At 44.8% G+C, this 26,919-nt stretch overlaps 1 protein-coding gene and 1 pseudogene across 2 annotated transcripts in view; both read left to right on the forward strand.

Annotated features, from left to right (window-relative positions):
* Nucleotides 1-26,919, forward strand: part of LATS2 (large tumor suppressor kinase 2) — a 92,375-nt gene that overhangs the window by 48,378 nt on the left and 17,078 nt on the right. The gene's annotated exons all lie outside the window — the stretch shown is intronic.
* On the forward strand, nt 4,220-4,844 carry LOC308512045 (ATP synthase subunit O, mitochondrial-like; annotated as a pseudogene). The gene has a single exon. The product of its transcript is annotated as an ATP synthase subunit O, mitochondrial-like (transcript).

Here is a 26,919-nt window from a genome sequence, read left to right on the forward strand (position 1 = left end):
AAATAAGACAGTCAATAGTAACTAACTTCTGGTGGCACCAGATGTTGGCTTTAGCATAAAGATTTAAAATACCTGTTTTTAGCCCTAACCACTTTGGCTCAGTGGATAGAGCACCGGCCTGCGGACTCAAGGGTCCCAGGTTCGATTCCAGTCAGGGGCATGTGCCTTGGTTGCGGGCACATCCCCAGTGGGGAGTGTGCAGGAGGCAGCTGATCGATGCTTCTCTCTCATCGATGTTTCTAACTCTCTATCCCTCTCCCTTCCTCTCTGTAAAAAATCAATAAAATATATTTAAAAAAATAAAATACCTGTTTTTAAATGATTTAGGTGGTAAATTGTATGTGCTTTTTAAAAAGGAAACCATAATTTAAAAAACTATTAAAAATATATCCACAAGCCTGGCCAGTGTGGCTCAGTGGTTGAGCATTCAACTAGGAACCAGGAGGTCACGGTTCAATTCCCAGTCAGGACACATGTCTGGGTTGTGGGCTCGATCCCCAGTTTAGGGCATGCAGGAGGCAGCAGATCAATGATTCTCTCTCATTGTTGATGTTTCTATGTCTCTCTCCCTCTCCCTTCCTCTCTGAAACCAATAAAAAAATATTTTTAAAACATATATATTCAAAAAATGAAATGAAAATGTGTCAAAAGAATTCAGAGAAAATGTAGTAAAGAGTACACTAAAAGAAGTACTAAAGGATATATAAGCAGGAATGAAGAGCACTAGAAATGGTAGATATCAATAAATTTAAAAGACTAATTCTTTACTTTTTCTTAACTTTTTAAAATGATATGTCAGTATTTAAAGGAAAAAGAACACTACTAATGGGCTTGTCACACATAAAGGTATAAGGTAGAACAATATGGATAGGGATTAAATGGAATTATATTGTTGCAAGTTTCCTTTTTTCTCCTGACAATATAAATAAACATTCAAGTGGATTGTGATAAGTTAAAGATGTATGCCGTAGTCTTTAGAGCAATCACTAAGGTATAATTTGAAGACAAAGAACTAGTCAATTGAGGAATTAAAATAGAATTTTAAAAAATTGATTAACATGAAAGGAAATAGGGAAGGAGGGACAAAGGAACAAAAACCAGATGAGATAAATAGAAATGGCAGACCTAAATAAAATCATATTAATACTTATACTCACTGTAGAGAGATTGTCGTCCTGAATAAAAAAGCAAGATCCAACTATATCCTGCCTACAAGACACGCTTTAAAAAATTCTTTTAGCCTTGGCTGGTGTTGCTAAATTAGAACATTGGCCGTTGACCAGAAGGGTCGCTGGTTTGATTCCTTGTCAAGAGCATATATCTGGGTTGTAAGTTCAATCTCCAGCCCTGGTCGGGGTGCAGGAGGCAACCAATCGATGTGTCTCTAAAATCAATAAAATAAAATAAGAAAGATGGTTCTACTCATCTTGGTACCTTTCTTCTCAAGAAATCCTCCACAGGTGTTCCTGCAAAGGTGTCTACCAGTCCCTCCACTGATGCCAACCAGAAACTTCTCCATCAAGGTACATAAGTATACTTCATTAAAGGTGTACAGACACAAAGGGAGAATGATGTAATTGATAATAAATTCACACAGAAGTATACATGGGAAGCCCTAGTCTACTGGCTTCTGCATATATGTCAGTGGCTCAGGGGACACAGTCAATGCCTGTAGGCCTACACTATTCAGTCCTGGCCTGAGCCCTGGAAATGGGGATTGTCTGAGTTGAAATGCTGGCTGAGTCTGTGATACACATTTGACTTGGAAAACTCCAGGCAAAAATAGAATGTAAAACATCTCAATTTTTTAAAAAAGATTTGTTAAGCACCTGTTTTCTTTTTTTAATATGTTTTTATTGTTTTCAGAGAGAAGAAGGGAGAGGAAGAGAGAGATAGAAATCTCAATGATGAGAGAGAATCATCGATCCGCTACCTCCTGCACACCCCTCACTGGGGGAGATCAAGCCCAAAACCCGGGCATGAGCCCTGACCAGGAATCGAACTGTAACCTCCTGTCCCACAAGTGGATGCTCAACTACTAAGCCACGTCAGTCGGGTCTCACTTTTTTATTTGACAATCTAAGGGAAAAGAGGTCAGTGCCCCTGACTAAAATAGTCAACTGTTGCATGTTTTAAAAAATCTGTGGGCCCAGCTGGCGTGGCTCAGTGGTTGAGCGTTGACCTATGAACTAGGAGGTCATGGTTTGATTCCCGGTCAGAGCATATGCCTGGTTCAGGCTTGACCCCCAATGTGGGGCATGCAGGAGGCAGCTGATCAATGATTCTCTCTCATCATTGATGTTTCTATCTCTCTCCCTCTCTGAAATGAATAAAAATATATTAAAAAAGAAAATCTTGTAGCTCACCAGTTTAAAATTGCTGCTTTAGAGATTTTCTGACCAGACCACTGGCACTATAGTCATCCTCATTAAAACTTCAACCCTTCAACCAAGTTAGAAAGGGTAACTTTTATAATTTTATAATTGCTTATTATCATTATTTTAAATGGCAGTTTATACTCATTATAGGAAACATTAGGCACTGGAGGTGAAGAAAACAAGCAATTGAGAATCTTACCTCTGAAAGACAACTGCTAGGAAGATTAAATTGTTAACAATAATATTTTGATACTAGAGGCCTGATGCACAAAATTCCTGCATGGGTAGGATCCCTAGGCCTGGCTGGCAATCAGGGCCTATCTGTGGGCTGACTGGTGGGGCAATCAGGGGGCCCCTGCTGGCACCCGCCTTGGCTGGCCTGGGGCCTGTGGGCTGGGGGCAGTTCCTGTATTGAGCGTCTGCTCCCTAGTGGTCAGTGCATGTCATAGTGACTGGTCTTTCCACTCTTTGGTCGATTTGGTCGATTAGGCTTTTATTATATAGGATGTACACACTTCAGTCTTTTTGTGTGTATATATTTTATAAGAGAACAAATTAGAATCACATTGTTTTGGAATCTCACCAACTTTCTGATTTTTACTAAAGGCTTTATAAAGGTTTATCATTTTGTGGATTACTGCTACTTCTCCATATTCCACTTCTTTCTTTCTTTCTTTCTTTCTTTCTTTCTTTCTTTCTTTCTTTCTTTAAGGGAGAGGAAGAGAGAGATAGAAACATCAATGATGAAAGAGAATCATTGATTGGCTGTCTCCTGCACACCCCACACTGGGGATCAATCCTGCAACCCATGCATGTTCCCAGACCAGGAATTGAACGGTGACCTCCTGGTTTGTAGGTTGATGCTCAACCACTGACCCACACCGGCCAGGCCATATCCCACTTCTTTTTTCTTCTTGTATTTAAACCTACTCATGTCATTTTTCAGATTGATGTGTTCATAGTTAAATATTTTACTTTTTTTGTGAAGATCTGTGAACTCACTTGGATGCCACAATGCCAGGGGACATTTTCCCAAAGTCCCCTGATCTTTTTCTTAGCCAATAGCTAAGAAAATGTGTCATTAATTGGACCTCCTTTCTATCCTTTTGGAATTCTAAGATCTCATTTAGTTGCTGGTCCTGGATTTCAGCAGACTCAGGGACTAAGTGTTCTCATTAAGGGTGTTCCATCACTGCCTACTTTCATTAGGTGTCCTGAGCAGATGGTTTTGAATGAAGACAGATTCAGACTGCAGGTGGTCTGTGTGGAGTGGAACCACAGACTGAAAGCCCAAGGATCTGTTTCTCTTGCAGTTGTGTTTTATTCTTCCCCACGCATGTTTCCAACCTTTAAAACTCAGGAGTTTTATTTAAAAAATTAAAGAAAAAAGGAGCTAGAAACTCACATATGAAACCTATATGTTCATGTTGACCAATGTCACCCCAATAAATTTAATAATAATAAAAAATAATAACCAGGAGTTTTCACATTAAAATTTGGGCTTTTTGCTTCCCTTGAAAAGCAGAAGCCATGACTCATCTCTCGTGTGGAAGCTGGTTCCAGGGCTCTTGGGTGACTTCTGAGCCCTCTGTTGGTGCTGACACAGGAGGAGGACTCTCTACCCCAAGCCCAGGGCAGCTGCTTACCCAACACAGCAGTGAAGGATGGGCTGTGCTGGGACCACCGTGCTGGCTGGAGGAGCACCCCAGCGGTCATCCCTTCCAGAAACTGCCCACTCCTTCCTTTAAGCAGATAGGAGCTCAAAACCTTTGCTTAAAAAAAGGAAGATCAAAATGCTTAGGTAGGGGACCTATAGCCCACCAGGAGAAGATGGCCTGTCCATGCTCTCTCAAAAGGTGCTATGCTTCAGCACATCTGTGGCCAGGCCGTTTGCCAAGCTTGTGCAGCCACTTGTTCAGGTATATGGTATCAAAGGTAGCTATGACACTGCTCTTTATTCTGCTGCATCTAAACAGAATAAACTGGAACAAGTAGAAAAGGAATTGTTGAGAGTAGCACAAATCTTGAAGGAACCCAAAATGGCTGCTTTGATTTTGAATCCCTTTGCAAAGCATTCTGTTTAAAGAGAAAAGCCTGAGTGGCATGACCTCGCGTCCAACCTGATCAATTTGCTTGCTGAAAATGGTCACTTGACCAACACCCCAGATGTTGTTTCTGCCTTTTCTACCTTGATGAATGTCCACCATGGAGAAGTCCCATACACAGTGACCACTGCATCTCCTTTAGATGAAGCCACTCCTTCTTAATTAAAAGCAAAACAAAACAAACAAAAAAATACAGTCCTGAATAACTTCCTAAGTAAAAGCCAAATAATTGAAATTGAAAGTTAAGATTGACTCGTCAGTCATGGGTGGAATGATTGTCTGTATTGGAGAGAAATACATTGATATGTCTGCAAAAACCAAGATTCAGAAGCTGAGCAAGGCTATGGAGGAGGTTTTCTGAAAGTGTTGATTTTTCTGTCAGTAAAATTCTTAAACTGGGAGAAACAATAAAATGCTTCCTGAACAGAAAAAAAAAACTTTTTCTTTTTTTTTAATGCTTAGCATGGGGACTATAAAACACCAGCCACTGGCAAAGCATCCAGCTGTAGAGTAAAAGGGGAATTTTTATATACAATCAAGATAATAACTGTGTCCCAGAAAAAGTGCTCTTATCTTTTAAAGCAGGGCAATGTGGCTTTTTTATCCCCCAGAGAGTATCTGGTATCTGGAAAATCCCTTTGTGGGGATAATGAGGATCTTTTATTCTCCATCAGAGTGAGTAACTGTTTATAGCAACGTCAGTTTCTCAAAAACACATAAATGAACCCTCACTCTCATATCTACGTTGACTTTGTGTATGTTTCTGTAATGTTCCTCATCTCTGTTCCCCTTCTTGCTTGAGTTTTTAACCTCTCTGATTCAGGTGATAAAAACAGGTTTCCTAAAAGCTCCTCGACAATGAAATAGAAAGCTTAACTCTGACTTCAGTGTAGCTTCCTTCCGTCTCTTCAAACATTTAGAAAGGGGACAAGATTTACTCTGTTTAGAATTAGGGCCAATGGGAGCAAGGTCCTATGCATGATAGGGGATGAGCTTTCTGACAGTATGGTCTGAAAATGACTTGTCGGGGGTTAGACTCCACGGGCATTGTGAGAGGAGAGGTCAGGGCTTGTGCTGAGGATGTCTAGAACATCAGGCTAAATGCATGGCCTGGGCAACAGTGCTTAACCCTTACCACAGCGTTATTAGACTTGGGTGGAGCTCCGAAAATCACGAGCAAGGAAAGACACACATATACATGTACATATACATATACATACACACACACATACACATTTACATACACTGCATATACATACTTGCACTCACATACATATACACATATTTACATTTACCTACAAACACATACCTTCAAATGCACACATGCAAACTCACATATGTACACACACATTTACATGCAAACACATGCACACTCACACATATACACACACTGACATACACCATTCTCTCACATGACTCATGTGGGTACAGGTCTGGGTTCCAGCCCTGCAGGTTCAGATTTAATTGCTTGCGGGTGAGTTCTGGCCACTGGTATTTAAAAACCTCTTCAGCAAGTTTGAAGACCCTCTTTACTCCAGTCACTTAGTGTCACAAATGAAACCAGCTCCTGTGATTTGAGGATGACAGTATGAAGCAAGTCCCTGTGCAGGTTTTGTTATTTCCTGTCACAGTGGTTTGTAGCACTGAGGAAGTGGAGGAGTTTTTACTGACTGCTTTGTGACAGTGGTTTTGTGAGAGGCACTCTGGAGCTATCAGAGGAGGCCAATTGATTTGTGCTAGAGTGCGTGCGATGACAGCAGGAGGCCCAAGCATCGGGGGTCCTGGAACAGGCGTGGGAAGTTTTTACTGAGAACAGTAGGAAAACTGAACATCTGAGTTAAATAGAAGCACAGGAGAGTTAGGGCTTGGAGAGGGTTTTATTTTCTCTGGAACCTTTACCAGTATGTGCACATCAGAAATGGCCTCTGAAAGCACTTTTAGTTATGGAAACTTTTAGCATGTTCAGAAGTAGAGAGAATGGAATAATGAGCTCTTTAATACTCGTTGCCCAGCTTTAACCAAGACCCATGTGCTGTTTTGTCCATCCCTTCCTCCCAGGCTCCCTTCAAATAAATCCCAGACACCAAACCAAGAAGTACCCTACAGTGTGTTGGCAATCAAGGATATCTCCCACCAATGACGTGGCTTAAAGATGATAAAGTGAATGTGGAGAAAACAGAAAGGTTAAGCAACTTCCAAGTTGTGGGCCAGTGTATTTTGAATACTTGTGTGACGGAACTGATAGTGGTCATGTTAGTAACAACACCACCAGGATGGCATGTCCATAGGAAAGGTGCTGTGTGAAAGGATAGGGGTTAGCTCCTGTCCCCTGGCCTGGTGCAAACACTTCCTGAGGACAGAAGTGCAGTGCTTACCAGTGGGAGGGACTGTCCACAGGGCTGGGCAGTGTGACTCAGGTGTGCTGGCTTCATGCAGGGCAACATCTGTGACATTGAGCCAGGTTTGAAAGCACTGTGTGGGGATTTTTCCCACTTGATATTCTGTTTTAAGTAGAAGCAAGGTCTTGTGAATTGGAAATGCCATTTTATTTATGGAGATTGGTTTCCTCACATACATTCTCTGAGATGCTTCCTAAGTATATTGCCTGGACCTAGAGGCAGTGCACTGAGCACTGGATTTTCTTTCACTAAAAGGATTGGAGTGGCAACTCAGAGGCACAGCAGCCACTTCCCAAGCTTCATCTAACTGGTACACTGAGAAGTGGACTTACTTATGCCACATGTGCCTTCTTCCTTTGACGAAAATCTTGCCAGGCTCACCTGTGTCACAGGAAGACTTTGTGTTGTGCTTTCCAGGTACATTACTTAGTACTTGTGAACTGGCTGACTTGAGGTCTATGTGGAAGAGAAAGGATATTAACAAGAGAATCCATGTTCCCCTTCTCTGAAAAATTGTACCACTGAAAAAACAAATAAGCCTAGTTTTGTTTTGAGGGATTAAAGTTATTTAATAAAATATTCAAGCAAAAATACAACATGATTTTATTTTTCTAAATGTGTAATTCATCAAAACCTTTCAGTGATATGTTGTCACTATAATAGCTGACATTCACTGGGCGCCGACTGTATACCAGACATGAAGAAGTAGGTGTGGTTGGTAAATCTGCTTCTCAGAGGAGGCATGACAGTGATTAAGGGTGGTTCCTCATACCATACAGGTAGACTGAGGCTGATCCATTGTTCAAACCTGGAGGTTTGGCTCCTGACTACTTAACCGGCCACTTCCAGAACACAGTGGGTAAGAGGAGGGCTACAGAAGGAGAATTAACCAGAAAAAGGGACTTTGTACTTTTCTGAGAGTATTGATATGAAATAGTCTCTTCTTGGGCATCTAGATGACAAATGTCAGAAAAGTCTTCCTGGCCTCCTGCTGCCCAAGCAGTGTGTTTGCCCCGTGTTTCCTGGTCTTCCCTCATCAAAGCCCAGATAACCCTGTGGGAGTATCCTTCCCCTTCTGATCCCTTACTCCCTCACACAGAATTTTCTTTTTTTTAAAAAAAAAAAAATATTTTATTGATTTTTTACAGAGAGGAAGGAAGAGGGATAGAGAGTTAGAAACATCGATGAGAGAGAAACATCAATCAGGTGCCTCCTGCACACCCCCTACTGGGGATGTGCCTGCAACCAAGGTACATGCCCTTGACCGTAATTGAACCTGGGACCCTTCAGTCCGCAGGCCGACGCTTTATCCACTGAGCCAAACCGATTAGGGCCCTCACACAGTATTTTCATCTGCCCTTTGGCAAGGTGTTTTGCCTTACTACCTCAGAGTAATAAATTCCTCCATTGTCATTGCAGACCTAGCTCATTAGTTCACACATGCCAAGTCAAGAAGAAACTTGCCTTTATTTATTTCCTTAAAAAGTATTTTTTAAAATCAATGTTTACTTTCCCATCAAAGTCTGAGTATTTTACACATTCCTAACCCTATTGTCTTAGGTTTTAGAGACCTTTTTTACCATTAACTTAAATTTCTGTTAACTAGCTGGTGATCCTATGTATAAATGAAAAGGACCCAGAAGAGTAAAACTAGGCCAACTTACAATGTCCTGCTTCTACTTGGTAGCTTTAAATTTAGAGGTTAAACGAGGATTGAGGGGATGGCATTTTCCAAAGTCTCACATTATTTATTAAATTTTAGAGAGAGAAAGAGAGCAAGAGAGAGAAACATCGATTTGTTGTCTCACTTATTTATGTACTCATTTCACTCATTGGTTGATTCATTGGTTTATTCTTTTTTGTTTGTTAATTCTCACATGAGGATATTTTTCCCATTGATTTTATTTTTTTATTAATTAAATCTTTATTGTTCAGATTATTACATTTGTTCCTCTTTTTTCCCCCCATAACTCCCCTCCTCCCAGTTCCCACCCCACCCTCCTCCCTCACTCCCCATCCACTGTCCTCATCCATAGGTGCACGATTTTTGTCCAGTCTCTTCCCTCATCCCCCTCACTCCTTTCCCCCCCAAGAACAGCCAGTCCACTCCCTTTCTATGCCCCTGATTCTATTATAATCACCAGTTCATTCTGTTCATCAGATTATTCACTTGATTTTCAGGTTCACTTGTTGATAGATGTGTATTTGTTGTTCATAATTTGTATCTTTACCTTCTTCTTCTTCCTCTTCTTAAAGGATACCTTTCAGCATTTCATCTAATACTGGTTTGGTGGTAATGAACTCCTTTAGCTTTTTCTTATCTGTGAAGCTCTTTATCTGACCTTCAATTCTGAATGATAGCTTTGCTGGATAAAGTAATCTTGGTTGTAGGTTCTTGGCATTCATCACTTTGAATATTCTTGCCATTCCCTTCTGGCCTGCAAAGTTTCTGTTGAAAAATCAGCTGACAGTCGTATGGGTACTCCCTTGTAGGTCACTGAGTTTCATTCTCTTGCTGCTTTTAAGATTCTCCCTTTGTCTTTTGCTCTTAGCATTTTAATTATGATGTGTCTTGGTGTGGTCCTCTTTGGATTCCTTTTGTTTGGGGTTCTCCGTGCTTCCTGGACTTGTAAGTCTATTTCTTTCACCAGGTAGGGGAAGTTTTCTGTCATTATTTCTTCAAATAGGTTTTCAATATCTTGCTTTCTTCTTCTGACACCCCTATAATTCGGATGTTGGTATGCTTGAAATTGTCCCAGAGGCTCCTTACACTATCTTCGTACTTTTGGATTCTTTTTTCATTTTGCTTTTCTGGTTGGGTGTTTTTTGCTTCTTCCTATTTCAAATCTTTGGCTTGATTCTTGCAATCCTCTAGTCTGCTGTTGCGAGTTTGTATAATATTCTTTATTTCAGTCAGTGTATGCTTAATTTCTAATTGGTCCTTTATCACAACCTCCAGGGTCTCATTGGATTTCTTGTAGATCTCATTAAGTTTATTGGCAGTTTCTAGAAAATTCTTGAAAGACCTTAAAAATGTGATTTTGAACTCTATATCCAGTAGTTTGCTTTCCTCCATTTCTGTCATTTGTGTCCTTTTTCTTTGTCTCTGCGTTTTTTATGCTTCCCTGTGCTGATAAAGTGGTTTTCTGTGCTGAGTGTCCTCTAGGGCCCAGTGGTTCAGCCTCCCCAATTATCTGAGGAGGACACTCTTGGTGCACCCCCTTGTGGTCTTTGTGCACAGTCTTGTTGTAGTTAAGGCTTGATTATTGTAGTTATCACTGGGAGGAATTGACCTCCAGGCCAATTGGCTGTGAGAATCAGCTGTGTCTGCAGTGGGGGAATTTCTGTGCTGGAGACACCCCTCTGGGGCAAGACTTGCTTCAATGGGGCTTTGGTGCTCACTGAGTCTGCCCCCTGAGTGTGTCCTTTATGGTTCCACGGAGCGCAAACTGGATGGTCCCACTCTGACCTCTGGGTTTCCTGGCTCCTGGATCTCTAGGGTGGTGCTAATCTAGCCTTTGCCTGAGGCTATCCAGCAAAAGCCTCCCTGCAGGGCTTGGGCGGGGCGAGTACCACGGGATCAACAGGGCGGGGCTAGCAGTTATGGCTGCTCTCAGTCCAGCCTTCAGAGGCTCTGCTTCTCAGTGTCCTGGTAATCGCTGCAAGCCCCTCGGAGAGAAAGCTGCCCTCGAGTTCCTACCGATGCCAGACAGTCCCGCTTCTCCCGTATGAGTCTGGGTCCCTAGAGACTCATCCGGAACTGGAGCTCAGAGCCTGAGACTCCCTCCCGATTGAAAACAACAACCGCGCCCTCAGCTGCCAGCTCGCTCCGCATGCACCTCCGCACCTTAGTATTTTACTTCCGCACTGCGCCTCCTCTGAGTCTTGGTATGCTTTTCTCTTTCCTTCTAGTTGTAGAATTTCCACTCAGCCAGCCTTCCTGTGGTTCTGGATGATGTCCGTTACGTCTTTTAGTTGTATTTTTGAAGTGGTTGTTCGAGGCAGCAAACTCCGGTGTTTACCTATGCCACCATCTTGGTTTCTCCCCTGAACCCTTTTTTTTTTTTTTTTTTTTTTAGAGAGAGTTCCAGGGAGGGAGGAAGAGAGATAGACATAAAGAAACATCGATGTAAGAGAGAGACATTAATTGGTTGCCTCCTGCATGCACCCCAATTGGGCCAGGGATGGAACCTGCAATCCAGGTACATACCCTTGACCAGAAATTGAACCTGTGACCCTTCAGAGCTCGGTCTGACGCTCTAACTGAGCGGCACCGGCCAGGGCATCATTGGTTGATTCTTGTGCCCTTACTGGGGATCGAAGCCACAACCTTGGTGTATCAGGACAATGCTCTAACCAACTTAGCTACCTGGCCAAGGACAAAAATCTCACATTATTAATGTGAAGAAATGAGTTACCTTTAGGGGAAGGTGTTGGTTGATGACAGCTCCCAAGCATTTTAGCAAAGTGTTTTTTCCAAATTGCAGAGAAATCCTTGAATGGATCAAATAATCAATGTAGGTTGTGAATAGCATTGCAGAGAATCACATTACAGTTAAATATGGGGGCTGCTTTTATGAAATAGTCATAGTAAAACACACTTCTTGATAGAAGGCTGATTTTTCCTGCATGGGAGGATGATGAGACAGGCTCAGTGTTTCATTTTAAGTACCAGGCAGTTTTTGACAGCTTTGCTAATGGAGTGTTGCCTCCTTAAACTACCACGAGACTTCACATTCCTTAGAAACCTGGTAGAGAAGCACTTAAAACAACATGAAATTATTTCCGGTTTTGCCTTATTCTCCTCTGTAGGACGAATTTTTTCTCATGAGTAATTTGGTGCCTAATTATTCTTATGTCTGAGAACAAATGCACGGCTAACAAATGCAGGGTTTTGTGATGTGTTGTCCTTTTGTCCAGACTTGGGACAAAGAGAGTTGGACTTAACAACAGGAAATGGAGGTGGGCAGGTACCAACTCTGTCCTGGTTATCGAGTTACTTCAGGTGTTCCATGGAGTTTTATAAATGAGGTTTTCTGGCCAATTTCTTACTGTGAAACTAACAAACCAGTTGCCTGCTGTAGGTATAGAGAATGCTTGACTTTTACTTGAGGTCACATAAGAGGCTGCTTTCAGTGTCAGTGTCTTAGTATTTGCGGCAGAATGGTGATGTTTCCAGGGTGTAGGATGAGGGTGAAATGAGAAGGAAGATTTCCCTCCCATTTTTAAAGGAATGAAATGGTATAAAAAGGGAAATGGAGCTTTTACAAACTGCTGGTTATAGAAAATAAATTGCACAATTGCCTGAACTCTATTTTAACATACACCTAAGAAAGTTTTAAAAATTGGCCATTAATGAAGCCATAGATATTTTGGTTGTCATCTTTTTTTGTTTTATTTTTCTGTTGTTGTTAATCCTCACCCAAGGAAATTTTTCCATTGATTTTTAGAGAGTATGGAAGAGAGAGGGAAAGACAAAGAGAAACATCGATGTGAGAGAAACACATTGGTTGCTTCCTGCACGAGCCCTGACCAGGGCCCGGGCTAGGGAGGAGCCTGCAACTAAGGTATGTGCCCTTGACTGAATTGAACTCGGGACTCTTTGGTCTGTAGGCTCTGCTGAACCCAACCAGCTAGGGCAGTCATCTTTTTATTGATTTCAGAGTGGAAGGGAGAGGGAGAGTGAGGAAAACATCAGTGGTGAGAGAGAATCATTGATTGGCTGCCTCCTGCACACCCCTTACTGGGAATTGAACCCACAACCCAGGCATGTGCCCTAACTGGGAATCAAACCATGACCTCGTGGTTCGTAGGTCAACACTCATCCACTGAGCCACACCAGCTGGGCACTTGTCTTCTTCTTTTTTTTTTTTTTTTAAATATATTTTATTGATTTTTTACAGAGAGGAAGGGAGAGGGATAGAGAGTCAGAAACTTCGATGAGAGAGAAACATCAATCAGCTGCCTCCTGCAGAGCCCCTATTGGGGATGTGCCCACAACCGAGGTACATGCCCGTGGCCGGAATTGAACCTGGGACCCTTCAGTCCGCAGGCTGACGCTCTATCCACTGAGCCAAACCAGTCAGGGCACTTGTCTTCTTATTACAGAAGTTTGGGAGTAAGTTTTGTCTGGGTTTTAGGTGAGTTAATATATGCATTACTATACAGACTGCTAGTTATGTTAGATTGTCCTAAGGATGTATGGGTGTTAACTTTCAACATATCTCAGAAATTGTGAATAAGCGGGTGAAATATCCAACCCCTGCCAGACTCCTGTCCTCACTGACTCTGAAACATGTGGCCTCTTCTAGGACAGGATCCTGGCAGGAACAACAATCCCCACCCAGCATGAGAAGCAGCTTCTGCCGGCCTTAGTCAGTCTTCGAGCTGCCTATGCCTTTATCTCTTCAGCCAGCCTGGACTTACTGCCAGCAGCTGGTATCCAAACTCCTCACAGTGAGGGATTTGATGCTGGAAGGAGAGTAAAGAATGTGTTAATAAACCATTTTTGCCAAAGTGCAGGAGAGCTGACCCTTGGAACAACAAGATGTAAACTGCATGGTTCACTTATACATGAGTTTTCTTCAATAAATACTGAGAGTATATTTTCTCTTCCTTACAATTTTCTTAGTAACACTTTCTTTTCTCTAGCTTACCTTATTGTAAGAATACAGTCTATTATACATATAACTTACAACATATGTTGTTAATCAGTGTTTCAGTAAGGCTCCTGGTCAACCATAATCTATTAGTTTACATTTTGGGGGATCAGAGTTGTATGTGGATTTTGACTGCATGGGGAGTCAGCACCTCTAACTGCCACATGTTCAAGGGTTAACTGTAAGCTCTCAGTCATCATCCGAATATTATTGGACCAAGAGAGTTATACAGTTTTTACCTGTCATTTATTCAGCACACAAAGGTGCCTGCTGTGTATCAGGCACAGTATTAGGCTCAGACATGCAATAATGAACATAAGAGACCTGACAGACCCTCAAGGAGTTTATAACCATCCAACAAATGCATTTTCAATATCTTTTTTCAAAACTATCGTAATTATCATAAAATAGACTTCTTTTAATAATTTAGATTGCCTAGCAGGAAAAAAAAGAATGTTATGTGTCATTAGTGAATTTCTGAGAAAGGAGTTTTATTTGGTTGAATCTGTAAAATTAAACCATTCAGCAAATATATTTTTTTAAAATACTATGGTCCTTCTTTCCTTGGCCCTGTGATGTTTATTTGTGTTGCTCAAATTGGACTTTGAGGCTGATAGCAGCAGCGCTGACTGCAAAAACAGATTTTTTCAGTTGAATAAAATCAGCAAAACTCTGAATTCGCTGGCTGACAGCCTTCCGGATTTGGATTGCCATTTCCACACACCTTCTCATTACCTCCACCATCTGAATGAGTTTATTGCAAGACCTTCCCGGGTGTGATTTTCAAGTATACATCAAGCATATCCTTTCCATTCAGACATACTCCCTTCACCCCAGTTCCTTAAGGAAGGTCATGCTTATCAAAATTCCAGTATTCTATTAAGCCAGAACAACGTGCATGAGGGGGGGCTTTCAGGTTTGTTCAATCTGATTGTTTTATTGTTTTCTCTGGCTGGTGTGTCTCAGTATTGGAATCTGTTTCCATCAGATCACTCAGCCTGAGAGCATAGCTAATTGTCCTCTGTGCTCTCTCATCTGTGAGGGAACAAATAAGAAGGAAGGCTGCTGGATCCCGCACGCAAACCTCACATTGTCCTGTTCTTGTTTGTAGAATCATTTTCTTTTACCCTCTTTTTCTAAATTATTTAGCACTTTAATTCCACTTATTTCAATTTAATGACCTACACAAGTTTAATGCGAGGACAAGAAAAAGGACATTCCAACATGAGCACAAAAGTGACTCAAGTAAATCAGAACTCTGTGTGGGCCTTGAAACAAAGGTCTGGACTTTTATCACTTCAGCCTTATTAGTGAGCCTTTCAGACAAGCCTGCCTTTGTCTTTTTTGTCTGCTTTAGATATCATCTGTAGAAGCCAGGGCTCATCCCATGGATTTTGGAATTCACAAACACTGATCTTTGCTCTTTTTTTTTTGTTAACCCTCACCCGAGGAAATTTTTTTTCATTGATTTGTTTTTGTTTTTTTAGAGAGAGAGAGTTGAAGTTGGGGGCAGGGGGGAGAGAGAGAAACATACATTGATGTGAGAGAGACACAGCAATTGGTTGCTTCCCTCATGGATCAAATCTGAAACCCAGGTATGTGCCCTTGACCGAGAATTGAACCCCGACCCTTTGGTCTGTGGGCCGACGCTCTAACCACTAAGACAAATCAATCAGGCTCCGTTTCTAAAAGGCACTGAACTCCCTTTTCACTGTGATAACACATAAGAGCTATGATGACACATAAAGCAGAGTAATCGGATAGTAATTTGGTGTGGCTAGTGCACATATGTAAGCTGAATACTATGCGGTACTTGTTTTTGTGACCCACTCTTGTATGTTTTTATAATAGTACTAGGGGCCCGGTGCACGAAATTCATGCACTGGGTGTGTGTGTGGGGGGGAGTGTCCCTCAGCCCAGCCTGCCCCCTCTCACATACTGGGAGCCCTCAGGCGTTGACCCCCATCACCCTCCAATTGCAGGATCGGCCCCTTGCCCAGGCCTGATGCCTCTGACAGAGGCATCAGGCCTGGGCAGGGGACCCTCATTTCCCCCCATCACTGGTTCTGCCCCCAGCCCTGGCCTGATGCCTCTGGCCCAGGCATCAGGCCTGGGCAGGGGACCCCCAGACCCCTCCGATTGCTGGCTCTTTCCCTTGCCCAGGCCTGATGCCTCGGCCAGAGGCGTAGACCCCCATCACCCTCCGATTGCCTGATCGGCCCCTTGCCCAGGCCTGACGCCTCCGCCAGAGGTGTCAGGCTTGGACAGGGGACCCCCATCTCCCCCCGATCACTGGCTCTGACCCCCGCCCAGGCCTGAGGCCTCTGGCCCAGGAATCATGCCTGGGCAGGGGACCCCCATCTCCCTCTGATCGCTTGCTCCACCCCCCGCCCAAGCCTGACGCCTCTGACCCACGCTTCAGGCCTGGTCAAGGGGACCATCATATCTCCCCAGTCCCCGGCTCTGCCCCCCACCCAGGCCTGATGCCTCTGGCCCAGGCATCAGGCCTGGGCAAGGGACCCCCAGCCCCCCCGCCCAGGCCTGATGCCTCAGCCAGAGGAGTTGACCCTCATCACCCTCCGATCACCAATCACTGGATTGGCCTCTTGACCAGGCCTGAGGCCTCCGGCAGAGGTGTCAGGCCTGGGCAGGGGATCCCCAGCTCCCCGCGGTTGCATGCTCCGCCCCTGCCCAGGCCTAACGCCTCTGGCCGAGGCATTAGGCCTGGGCAGGGGACTCCCAGCTCCCCGCGATCTCCTGCTCTGCCCCTGCCCAGGCCTAACACCTCTGGCCGAGGCATTAGGCCTGGGCAGGGGACCCCCAGCTCCCCGCGGTTACAGGCTCTGCCCCTACCCAGGCCTAACGCCTCTGGCCAAGGCATTAGGCCTGGGCAGGGGACTCCCAGCTCCCTGCGATCTCTTGCTCTGCCCCTGCCGAGGCCTAACGCCTCTGGCCGAAGCATTAGGCCTGGGCAGGGGACCCCCAGCTCCCCGCGGTTGCCGGCTCCGCCCCTGCTCAGGCCTAACGCCTCTGGCCTAGGCGTCCGGCCCGGGAAGCGGGGACCCGCAGTGGCAGCGGGGGGCGCCGCGATCGCGCGGGCTCCGCCCCTGCCCCTGCAGGACGCCTCTGGCTGAGGCGTCCGGCCCGGGCAGCGGGCACCCGCAGCTGCAGCGGCCCCACGATCGTGGGCTCCGCTTTAGGCCCAGGCAAGGGACCCCTAGCTCCCGGGACTGCCAGCTTCGACCGTGCCCAGCTCCCATCGCTGGCTCCACCCCTGCTTCCTGCTATCACTGGCCAAGGTGGCAAAGGCGCCTGATTCTCCGATCATGGCTGGGGGGCAGGGCAAAGGCGGCCCCAGGGCCATCTTTGCCCTGCCCCCCAGCTCTTAGCTCCCCCCTGGGTTTCCGATCACTGTCAGTGGCAGGGGGCTTCTTCCTGCTTTCCCTTTCGCCTCCCTGCATTGTGCCTACATATGCAAATTAGCCGCCATCTTTGTTGGCAGTTAATTTGCATATAGCCCTGATTAGCCAATGAAAAGGGTAGCGTCGTACGCCAACTACTATTTTTCTCTTTTATTAGTGTAGATATTATAAACATCTCCCCATGTCATTAAAGCAAAGGAGAAAGCTTGGGGTCTGGGACAGAGCTTGTCAGGGTAAGGTGAGCCCGGGTGTGATTTCAGGTGAGGGGTCTTCATGGCAGAGCTTATAGGCAGCATTATCTGCAAGAGAGGGCAGTCAGTCTTCCTACAATCAGTTGACGCAGTCTCAGGAGCCAGGTTGTTCCAGAGTCCCATTCAATGTTTCAACATTGATGACTCTGGTTTGCCTTTGGGCCACCAGTCATGGCACAGGTGGTCCCTCCAAAATTCAGTCTCTTTGCCGCTCATGATTGAGGTGCAGACAATCTTCACTGAGCTGACCCACACTCGCTTGCCCTTTTTGAGGATATACACAGCAGACATCAGGAACCAGTGTTGGACACTGCTGCCTTCGATGTTCACGTGTATACCTGATGATCTGCTCACCAATGACATTTCCCTGCCTTGATTACAGACCATTGGCTTGTCACCTTTGTTGCTATGACTTTTCTTCCTCAAGCATTACAGGCTGAAGAAGAAACTAAATTCTTTCCTTTATGAAGACCTTTTTCCTCTGGATGTACAGTTCCCAGCAGGAGTGTGAATTAAAGTTACAAATCCATTCCCTTCTTCATTCACTCCTGATCATTAAGCAACACTCCTCCAGGCACTAGAGATAAGGGCAGGGGACCTTCTGTTTTATCTTTAGTATCTTATCTCCATCCCTGACAGAGACGGCATTGGAAGTTTAGAACTGAGTTTGCAGACGGCCCCGAGCTTGGCAAGCCCCTCTTTCTGGACACTTTTCCTGACTCTTAACCTTCTTTGAAAGGGTGAGAAAGCCACACTTAAGTCTGGAATCGGTACAGTCCAGACCAGCCTGAGCCCTGCACAGCTTGGAGCAAAGAAGGCTGGCTTTGGGCTTCTTAGCATCTGTCCAGTTTAGACCACACTCTGTCAAGGTCATCTGTGTACTTTCCAAGTTTGCTCTATCTACTGTTTTTTCCTATTTAACAGAAACTGATGAGCTACCTTCTGAATTCTGCCCGCCCCTAGACCCACCTTCTACCCAGAGTCCTTTAGCTCATTCTTTGAAAGCGTGTGTCTCTCTAAATGTAGTATTAGGTTTTCTTTTTTTTTTTTTAATTAAATCTTTATTGTTCAAATTATTACATTTGTTCCTCTTTTTTCCCCCCATAACTCCTCTCCTCCCAGTTCCCGCCCCACCCTCCGCCCTCACTCCCCACCCACTGTCCTCATCCATAGGTGCACGATTTTTGTCCAGTCTCTTCCCGCATCTCCCACACCCCTTTCCCCCCCAACAATAGTCAGTCCATTCCCTTTCTATGTCCCTGATTCTATTATGATCACCAGATTATTTGTTCACTTGATTCTTAGATTCACTTGTTGATAGATGCATGTTTGTTGTTCATAATTTGTATCTTTACCTTTTTCTTCTTCTTCCTCTTCTTGAAGGATACCTTTCAGCATTTCATATAATACTGGTTTGGTGGTGATGAACTCCTTTAGCTTTTCTTTATTTGTGAAGCTCTTTATCTGACCTTCAGTTCTGAATGATAGCTTTGCTGGATAAAGTAATCTTGGTTGTAGGTTCTTGGTATTCATCACTTTGAATATTTCTTGCCATTCCCTTCTGGCCTGCAAAGTTTCTGTTGAGAAATCAGCTGACAGTCGTATGGGTACTCCCTTGTAGGTCACTGAATTTCTTTCTCTTGCTGTTCTTAAGAGTCTCTCTTTGTCTTTTGCTCTTGGCATTTTAATTATGATGTGTCTTGGTGTGGTCCTCTTTGGATTCCTTTTGTTTGGGGTTCTCCGTGCTTCCTGGACTTGTAAGTCTATTTCTTTCACCAGGTAGGGGAAGTTTTCTGTCATTATTTCTTCAAATAGGTTTTCAATATCTTGCTCTCTCTCATCTTCTGGCACCCCTATAATTCTGATGTTTGTACGCTTGAAGCTGTCCCAGAGGCTCCTTACACTATCTTCGTATTTTCGGATTCTTTTTTCATTTTGCTTTTCCAGTTGGGTGTTTTTAGCTTCTTCGCATTTCAGATCTTTGCCTTGATTCTTGCGGTCCTCTGGTCTGCTGTTGGGAGTCTGTATAATATTCGTTATTTCAGTCTGTGTATGTTTAATTTCTAGTTGGTTCTTTATCATAACATCGAGGGTCTCATTGGATTTGTTGAGGATGTCAAGAACTTTATCAGCGGCTTCTAGACAGTTCTTGAGAGACCTGAAAAGTGTGGTTCTGGCCTAAACCGGTTTGGCTTAGTGGATAGAGCGTCGGCCTGTGGACTGAAGGGTCCCAGGTTCGATTCCGGTCAAGGTCATGTACCAGGGTTGCGGGCACATCCCCAGTGGGAGATGTGCAGGAGGCAGCTGATCGATGTTTGTCTCTCATCGATGTTTCTAACTCTCTATCTCTCTCCCTTCCTCTCTATAAAAAATCAATAAAATATATATATAAAAAAAAAGTGTGGTTCTGAACTGAATATCCTCCATTGACAGTTTTGTCCTGTTTCTTTGTCTCCGCATTTTTTATGCTTTCTTGGTGCACCCCCTAGTGGTCTTTGTGTGCAGTCCTCCTGTAGTTAAGCCTTGATTCTTGTAGTTAATACTAGGGGGATTTGACCTCCAGGCCAGCTGGCTGTGAGAATCAGCTGTGTCTGCAGTGGGAAAACTTCTGTCCTCTAGGGAGGTGCTAATCTAGCCTTTGCCTGAGGCTATCTGGCAAATGGCTGTGCACAGGGCTTGGGCGGGGCGGGTGGGTCGCTCGGGCTCGGGATCAACAGGGTGGGCCAGAGAGAGCAGTTATGGCGGCTCTCAGTTCCGTCCCTAGGGGCTCTGCTTCTCAGAGTCCCAGCAACCGCTGCAAACCTCGGAGAGAAAGCTGCCTTCGAGTTCCGACTGAAGCCAGACAGTCCCGCTTCTCCTGTTTGAGTCTGGGTCCCTAGAGACTCATCCGGAACTGGAGCTCAGAGCCTGAGACTCCCTCCCGATTGAAAACAACAACCGCGCCCTCAGCTGCCAGCTCGCTCCGCATGCACCTCCGCACCTTAGTATTTTACTTCCGCACTGCGCCTCCTCTGAGTCTGGGTATGATATTCTCTTTCCTCCTAGTTGTAGAATTTCCACTCAGCCAGCCTTCCTGTGGTTCTGGATGATGTCCGTTCCGTCTTTTAGGTGTATTTTGATTTGGTTGTTCAAGGCAGCAATCTCCGGCGTTAACCTATGCCGCCATCTTGGTTCTCAGGTTTTCTTTTGTGTTGGGAAAACATGGACCTCTACCTACTTGTGATGTCAAATCCTCAGAAGTGCAGTGGGGCTGAAATTCCAAGGCTTACCGGGTCCCTCTTTCCAGCCACTTAGGGATCCCGGAGTGACAATGGAAGCAGCTAGGCCTCTTGAAGGCTGGGCTCAGGACAGGCACAGTATCACTTCTGCTCACGTTCTATTGGAGCAAGTGTCAGGCCATCCACGATTCAGGGAAGGAGAGATAGATGCTGCATCCCAGTGGGAGCTGTAGCCCATGCAGATGGAGATGGAGTCATCATTCATTGTTGGACACAGTTAGGGACACAGGAATAGAAATACAGGATCCAGAACCCCTGAAACTGTGTGTGTGTGTGTGTGTGTGTGTGTGTGTGTAAACTAATAGGAATTTCATGTATTAAGTTTTAGTACAGATCTGTCTGTCATGCCTCTGTTCACCTATCTTGATAGTGGCAAAAGTAAAATCTCTAACATTTTGGCAATCCTCGAAATCATGGAATTTTAGAGTACACAGAAACTTTAGAATTACCTTGTGAAATCATGCCCTGCATTGACTCAACTGTGACAGGGAGAATTTTTATTGTCTGCCAACAATTATGTAACAAGATAGTATAACCAGTTTTATTAATTTGGGAATTTGACATGTGTCAGTATTCTAATTATCTTACTACTTTTTTAACAAAAAGAAATAGTTGCGTATTACAACATAAAATTAAGTCAGTTTTTTATTTCTCACTAGAGGCCCAGTGCACAAAATTCATGCACGGAGGTGTGTGTCCCTCAGCCCAGCCTGCACCCTCTCCAATCTGGGATCCCTCTCACAATCCAGGACTTCTGGCTCCCAACTACTCATCTGCCTGCCTGCCCCTAATTGCTTCTGCCTGCCAGCATGATCACCCCCTAACCACTCCCCTACCAGCCTGATCAATGCCTAACTGCTCCCCTGCTGACCCGATTGCCCCTAACTGCCCTTCCCTGCCAGCCTTGTCACCCCCAACTGCCCTCCCCTGCAGGATTGGTCCCCCCCAACTGCCCTCCCCTGCAGGCCTGGTCGCCCCCAACTGCCCTCCTCTGCTGGCCATCTTTGACCACATGGGGGCGGCCATCTTGTATGTTGGAATGATGGTCAATTTGCATATTACCTCTTTATTATATAGGATGTTTTAATTAAACCTTGTTGATATAATTAACTTGTACATAGTTACGATGCTAAGAGACATAGAATTTTATACATAAACATTTTTTGTGTTTACATTATTGAAAGTTGCACATTTTGTTCATGTGTCAAGAGCATTAGTAGATGCTCAGGAAATGTTTATCAAGTAAAACGACTGTGGCCATAAAAGTAATTTTATGGATGCACTGAGTGTAATCTAGGGAATACATTTATTATAATTATCATGATTATTCTGTCATTGGTTATTGAAGCACTTCCCAACTCCTGCTCACCCCTTCTATTTGAGGTGCTGATTTATTATGCCTAATTCTGAAGACATCTTGATACAAATTATCTTTCAAATATAATTATCTTAAATTAGCCTGAAAATAAATTTCAAGAAGTGAAATTGTTTATGTTAATCCTCACCCGAGGATATTTCTCCATTGATTTTCAGAGAGAGTGGAGAGGGAGAGACAGAGAAACATCGATGGGAGAGAGACATACCAATTGGTTGCCTTCCACAGGAGGATCCAGCCTGCAACCAAGAGGCACAGGCCCTTGACCAGAATAGAATCTGGGACCCTTCAGTCCAAGGGCCCACACTCTATCCACTGAGCCAAACCAGCTAGGGCAAGAAGTGAAATTATTAAATCAGGGTACAGATTTAATAACTTTAGATACTTATTAACATATTCACTACAAAGGAGTTTTAGGTTTATATTGGCACCAAAAATATATGACAGTGAAGTTTCATTAGCCCATTATCTTTTTGTTTATTAATATATTTTTATTGATTTCAGAGAGGGAGAGAAAGATAGAAATATCAATGATGAGAGAGAATCATCTATCAGCTGCCTCCAGCATACCACCTACTAGGGATTGAGCCTACAACCCGGTCATATGCCCCAACCGGGAATCGAACTGTGGTCTTCTGGCTCATAGGTCGATGCTCAACCACTCAGCCATGCCAGCCATGCTAGCCCATTCATCTTTAAATTATTTTATTTTGGTGCTAACAATAGTTATAGAATGCTGTTTTATTAGTGTTTCTTTGATCGTTGGCAAGGTTGAAAATCTTTCATGTTTGAGACCAAATTTCTTCTTAATAACCTATGTATAAGTTACGCTTAAAAAATATTTCCCCACACAAGTGCTAAGTGGTTACCCTACCCCAGGCCACTTGCTGTCTAATACTTTCAGGTGTGGGTGCTGTGGCTTCATCCAGCAGGCCTTCACAGGGCCACCACCAGAGGTGGAAGTCACTGTAGTTGCACATCAGTGACGTAGTGATTAATCTTCTTTTCATGTACGCACATTTACAATTCAAAGGTAACTTCTTTTTTCTTTCACTATATTTTTCCACTATTTTTTGAGCACCTACGAAACAAAGAAGCCTTAAGAAGTTGCATTCCCTTTGGGAAATACATAAAATGCAGAGAGTGGTGGGAGCTGGGCCCACCCAGTTGGCCAGTGGTTCCCACACATTCCACTCAAGGCCCATGTTTCTGATTAGGGCTTGACAGTTGAGGCAGTGTTCCACTGTTTCTAACAGAACTGGAAGCATTCCCTCCAGGGAATGAAATGCAGCAGCAAACCTTTTGAGAGCATCTGGGCTTCACTTTATTCATCGCCCAGACACCTTCCCACTCGGAATTGTAACTTGTATGTAAGCCTCTTCAGAAATCCCGTACTTTCTAGTTCTTTAGGCTTCATCTCTGTCCTCAAGAAATTAGTTTTGAATGAGATTTCTTTTGTTGTTGTTTTTTAATTGATTTCATAATGGAGAACCATTGTTTGGCTGCCTCTTGCACGCCCCCTACTGGGGGATTGATCCTGCAGCCCGGGCATGTGCCCTGTCTGGGAATCAAACCCGTGAACTCCTGGTTCATAGGCTGACTCTCAACTACTGAGCCACCATTGCTGGGCTTGGATGAGATTTCTTTTTAAGGTGAAGAAGAGGAATATCACCCAATTGAAGAGTTGGCTGTGCTGTCTTCTTTTTCCTTGGCAAGCTGAGGATGTGCCTATTTATTTTAGGGCACAGTGTCTGAGGCCCTCAGAAGCTGCTGAAACTATTACCCCAGGTTAGCAGCAGCGCTCAAATGGCTGCCAAGTCTCGGCCTCTTCGGTGAGCCAGAGCTGGAGGCTTTTCCTCCCCTTGAAGTTGAACGTGAATTGCTGGTGTGTGTGAGAAAAACCCTGAGGCAGGCAGGCAGACACACAGGAGGCCTACATAGACCTAACAAGGCCAGAGTTGTTCATTTATAATTTTCTAGCCAAAATTTATAATTGAATTACAGTGTAGGGATATAACTTTGCTAACATTTGGAAAATGCTTTCCTACTAGAAAGGGGTGGGAGAGGATCTCCAGAGGAAATTCTTTTCTTTGTATATCATAATTTTTCACTGAAGAACAATTTAAATTGCTGTCAGTCCTATGTTAATGCCGGAAAACAGTTGAGCTATATGGAATATTTGACCCTTCTGTCTTCCTATGAGTTATGAGTCATAAATTGTAGGAGCATGATGGAGTGTGCCTCAGCTCCACTGAAGGTGACAGGTCAGGAGAGTGAAGGCAGGTGAGCTCACACCTAGTCAGACCACAGCCTTTCCATGAGGCCGAGGCAGAGCATGTGGGAGAGGCCACGCTGCATCTGGGTGCTTCAGGAGCCAAAGAACAGCACAGCTGACCACCTGTCCTCTTCAACCTGCTCTGCAGGTTGCAGGTTGGTCAGCCAGGTCTTTTGGGGCCTGTGACAGCTGGAGAGCTGGTCACTGGTCAAGGTCACCGTGAGGGAGTCTCCCTGAAGTGCAGAATTGGGACACTCTTGGGTGCCCTAGAAACGATATGTGTAATGGTGCCTCCACTGTACTCCCAGACCTGTGCCAGGAGGGGCAGCTGGCCTTGGGGAGGCCTTCTGGGCACCTGGATGCTGGCATGCTGGCACCTGGGAATACCTGAGGTGCTAGCTGCACCCCCTCACTCTGTGCCTCTCCTCCAAAAGGGTTTGAAGTTACGTCTCTCAGTGACACTCCAGCCTGCTGGTTTGGTATCTGAGGACTGGAGTCACAGAGCCTGGGTGTCATTCAGCCACCCACAGGAAGCAGGCTCTGTTGTTTGATGGTATCAGGCCTCAGTAACATCTTGCTGGGGTCGTGAACAGTCACTGCAGACTGGGAAATGGGCTGCATGTTCCTGGTGAATTTGGGTGTGGTTTTGCATTTCCTTTGGCTTTGACAGCACAGCTGTGTGCATGATATAGTAACATCTTCAGACAGTTCTTATAGAATCTACATTAGTTCAGTAAGGGGCAGTGTGACAGATTTGGGCAACTCTGGTTACAGTGTTAACTGATAAATGAGCTGGCTCATTCAAGGGGTGAGGTGTTATGACTTGAAACGTTCCTGTGAATATAAGTCATTCTTTGTGGTCTCTTAGTGTTGATGTTTCTTGGTTAAGTTCCTCGGTTTGTAGCACAATAAACATACAAGTCTTGTAGTTGGAGTGCCCAGTAAATAGGGAGAGATTGGAATATGTGCACATTTAACTTCATCAATCCCTTAACATGTGGCAGGTTCTGGGGCAATGAACAAGCCTGGCAGTTCACCTTGAATGAGACAGGAGCTGTTGCCCAAGTTGCAGACAAAGCACGTTGAACGGTTCCTGCTGATTGAAGGACTATGGTCAAGGTCCTTTCCTAATGGCACACTTTAAAAAAAATGTTGTTGTTGTTGTTGTTGTTATTGATTTCAGAAAGGAAGGGAAAAGGAGAGAGATAGAAACATCAATGAAAAGAGAAAATCATTGATCAGGTGCCTCCTGCACGCCCCACACCGGGGATCAAGGCTGCAACCCAGGCATGTGCCCTGACTGGGAATAAACCATGACCTCCTGGTTCATAGGTGGATGCTCTGAGCCACGCTGGCCGTGCCTAATGGCACACTTTTAAACGAGCACAAAAAGCTCCAGGGTGACACTGATAAGCAGCAGTCTCACATCACATCCTTCTCCAAGCTTTGGAGACTCCTTTGCAGATAGGACCTCATTGCATAACAGAGCTGTGAGGTAGGGAACCTTGAGTCTCATCTCCCACCTTCAGGTGAGGAGGCACTGAAGTGTCCACTTTCTGAACTCTGCTCCCTCACAGCAGCTCTTCCAGATTTCAAACATGTGCCCTTTCTGTTGATCCAAGAGCACTTATAAAATACAGCTCTGTCCTTATGCCATCTCCCAATCTGTCTTATAAGCTGTCACTTCACATTCCTCCTCCCTAACATCGCCTCTCCAGGCCTTTGATCTTAGGATGTCTTTCCTGGCCCTTCCCTGACCCCTCTCTGCCCACCCCACCCCCATCATCTTGCAGTGTTGCACACTTGCGCCACTAAGAACAGAGGAACAAGTTATAGCCAAGTATGGCCTATGTGTTTTGTCCTGCTCAGTTGGAATGTTGCCAGAAAGAGCAAATTTGATTTTAATATGATATAATCAAGTGGATATTAAATACTTAAGTTGTTCAAGTCACAGTGGTAGGTGGGTGAGTACAGCCATGAATGACAGGGAGTTTCAGGCCAACTTCTCCCAGTGCTTTAAGGAGGAGACAGTCTGACAAAGGTTACAGGCATGTAATGCCTATCCTGGGGCAGCAGGAACACGGGCCTGGTCGGGCTGAGTTAGCCTCCTCAGTTAGGAAGGAGGGATGTCTGGGACAGTGGCTCTGTCTGCCTAGTGGGCTTTTGTAAACACAGCCACTCTCTTCCTGCAGTAAAACAGCCTGAGCCTCCATCTCGTTGTGCTGGGGACCCTCCACGTCCTCACCTCTCCCTTCTCCCAGTCTTCCAGGAATGCTCTCCCACCCTTGTGCCCTTAGACACCCTCTCATCTCCTGTCATCACCCCCCTCTTCCAAATTTTCAGTTTCCTTCTCCCTGTTTGCCCGCCCCTCGACCTTCAAAACAGCACATCCCTTTATTCTGCCTCTGCCTGCTCCACTCCTGCCTCCAGTAGGCCCGGTTCTGTGGTCATCCTCCCCTCTCCCCATCTTTTCTCTTGGTCCACAGCTCTGCAGAGTGAACTCCAGGGTCCCTAGGCCACAGCCCTCACTGCCCTGTTCCCTTTTGTTTCCTTCTGCTCCAGCTGCCTGCTTGATCTCCCCCATCTGACAGAGCTTCTCTGCCCCCGGTTGATCTTCTCATTGACCTATGTTCCTCTTAGAAAGCTTCTGCAACTGCCCCCAAATAGGGGCAAAATTCTGGGGTCAGCTGCCCAGACAATGGTCCCTCTTTGCTGCCTCCTCAAAGCCCATCTTCCCATGAGGCCCCCTTCCTCACTGTACCATCTGCCAAAAATAC

The sequence above is a fragment of the Myotis nattereri genome (genome assembly GCF_964212035.1).
Source record: "Myotis nattereri genome assembly, chromosome: 2".
Classification (NCBI taxonomy): Eukaryota; Metazoa; Chordata; class Mammalia; order Chiroptera; family Vespertilionidae; genus Myotis; species Myotis nattereri.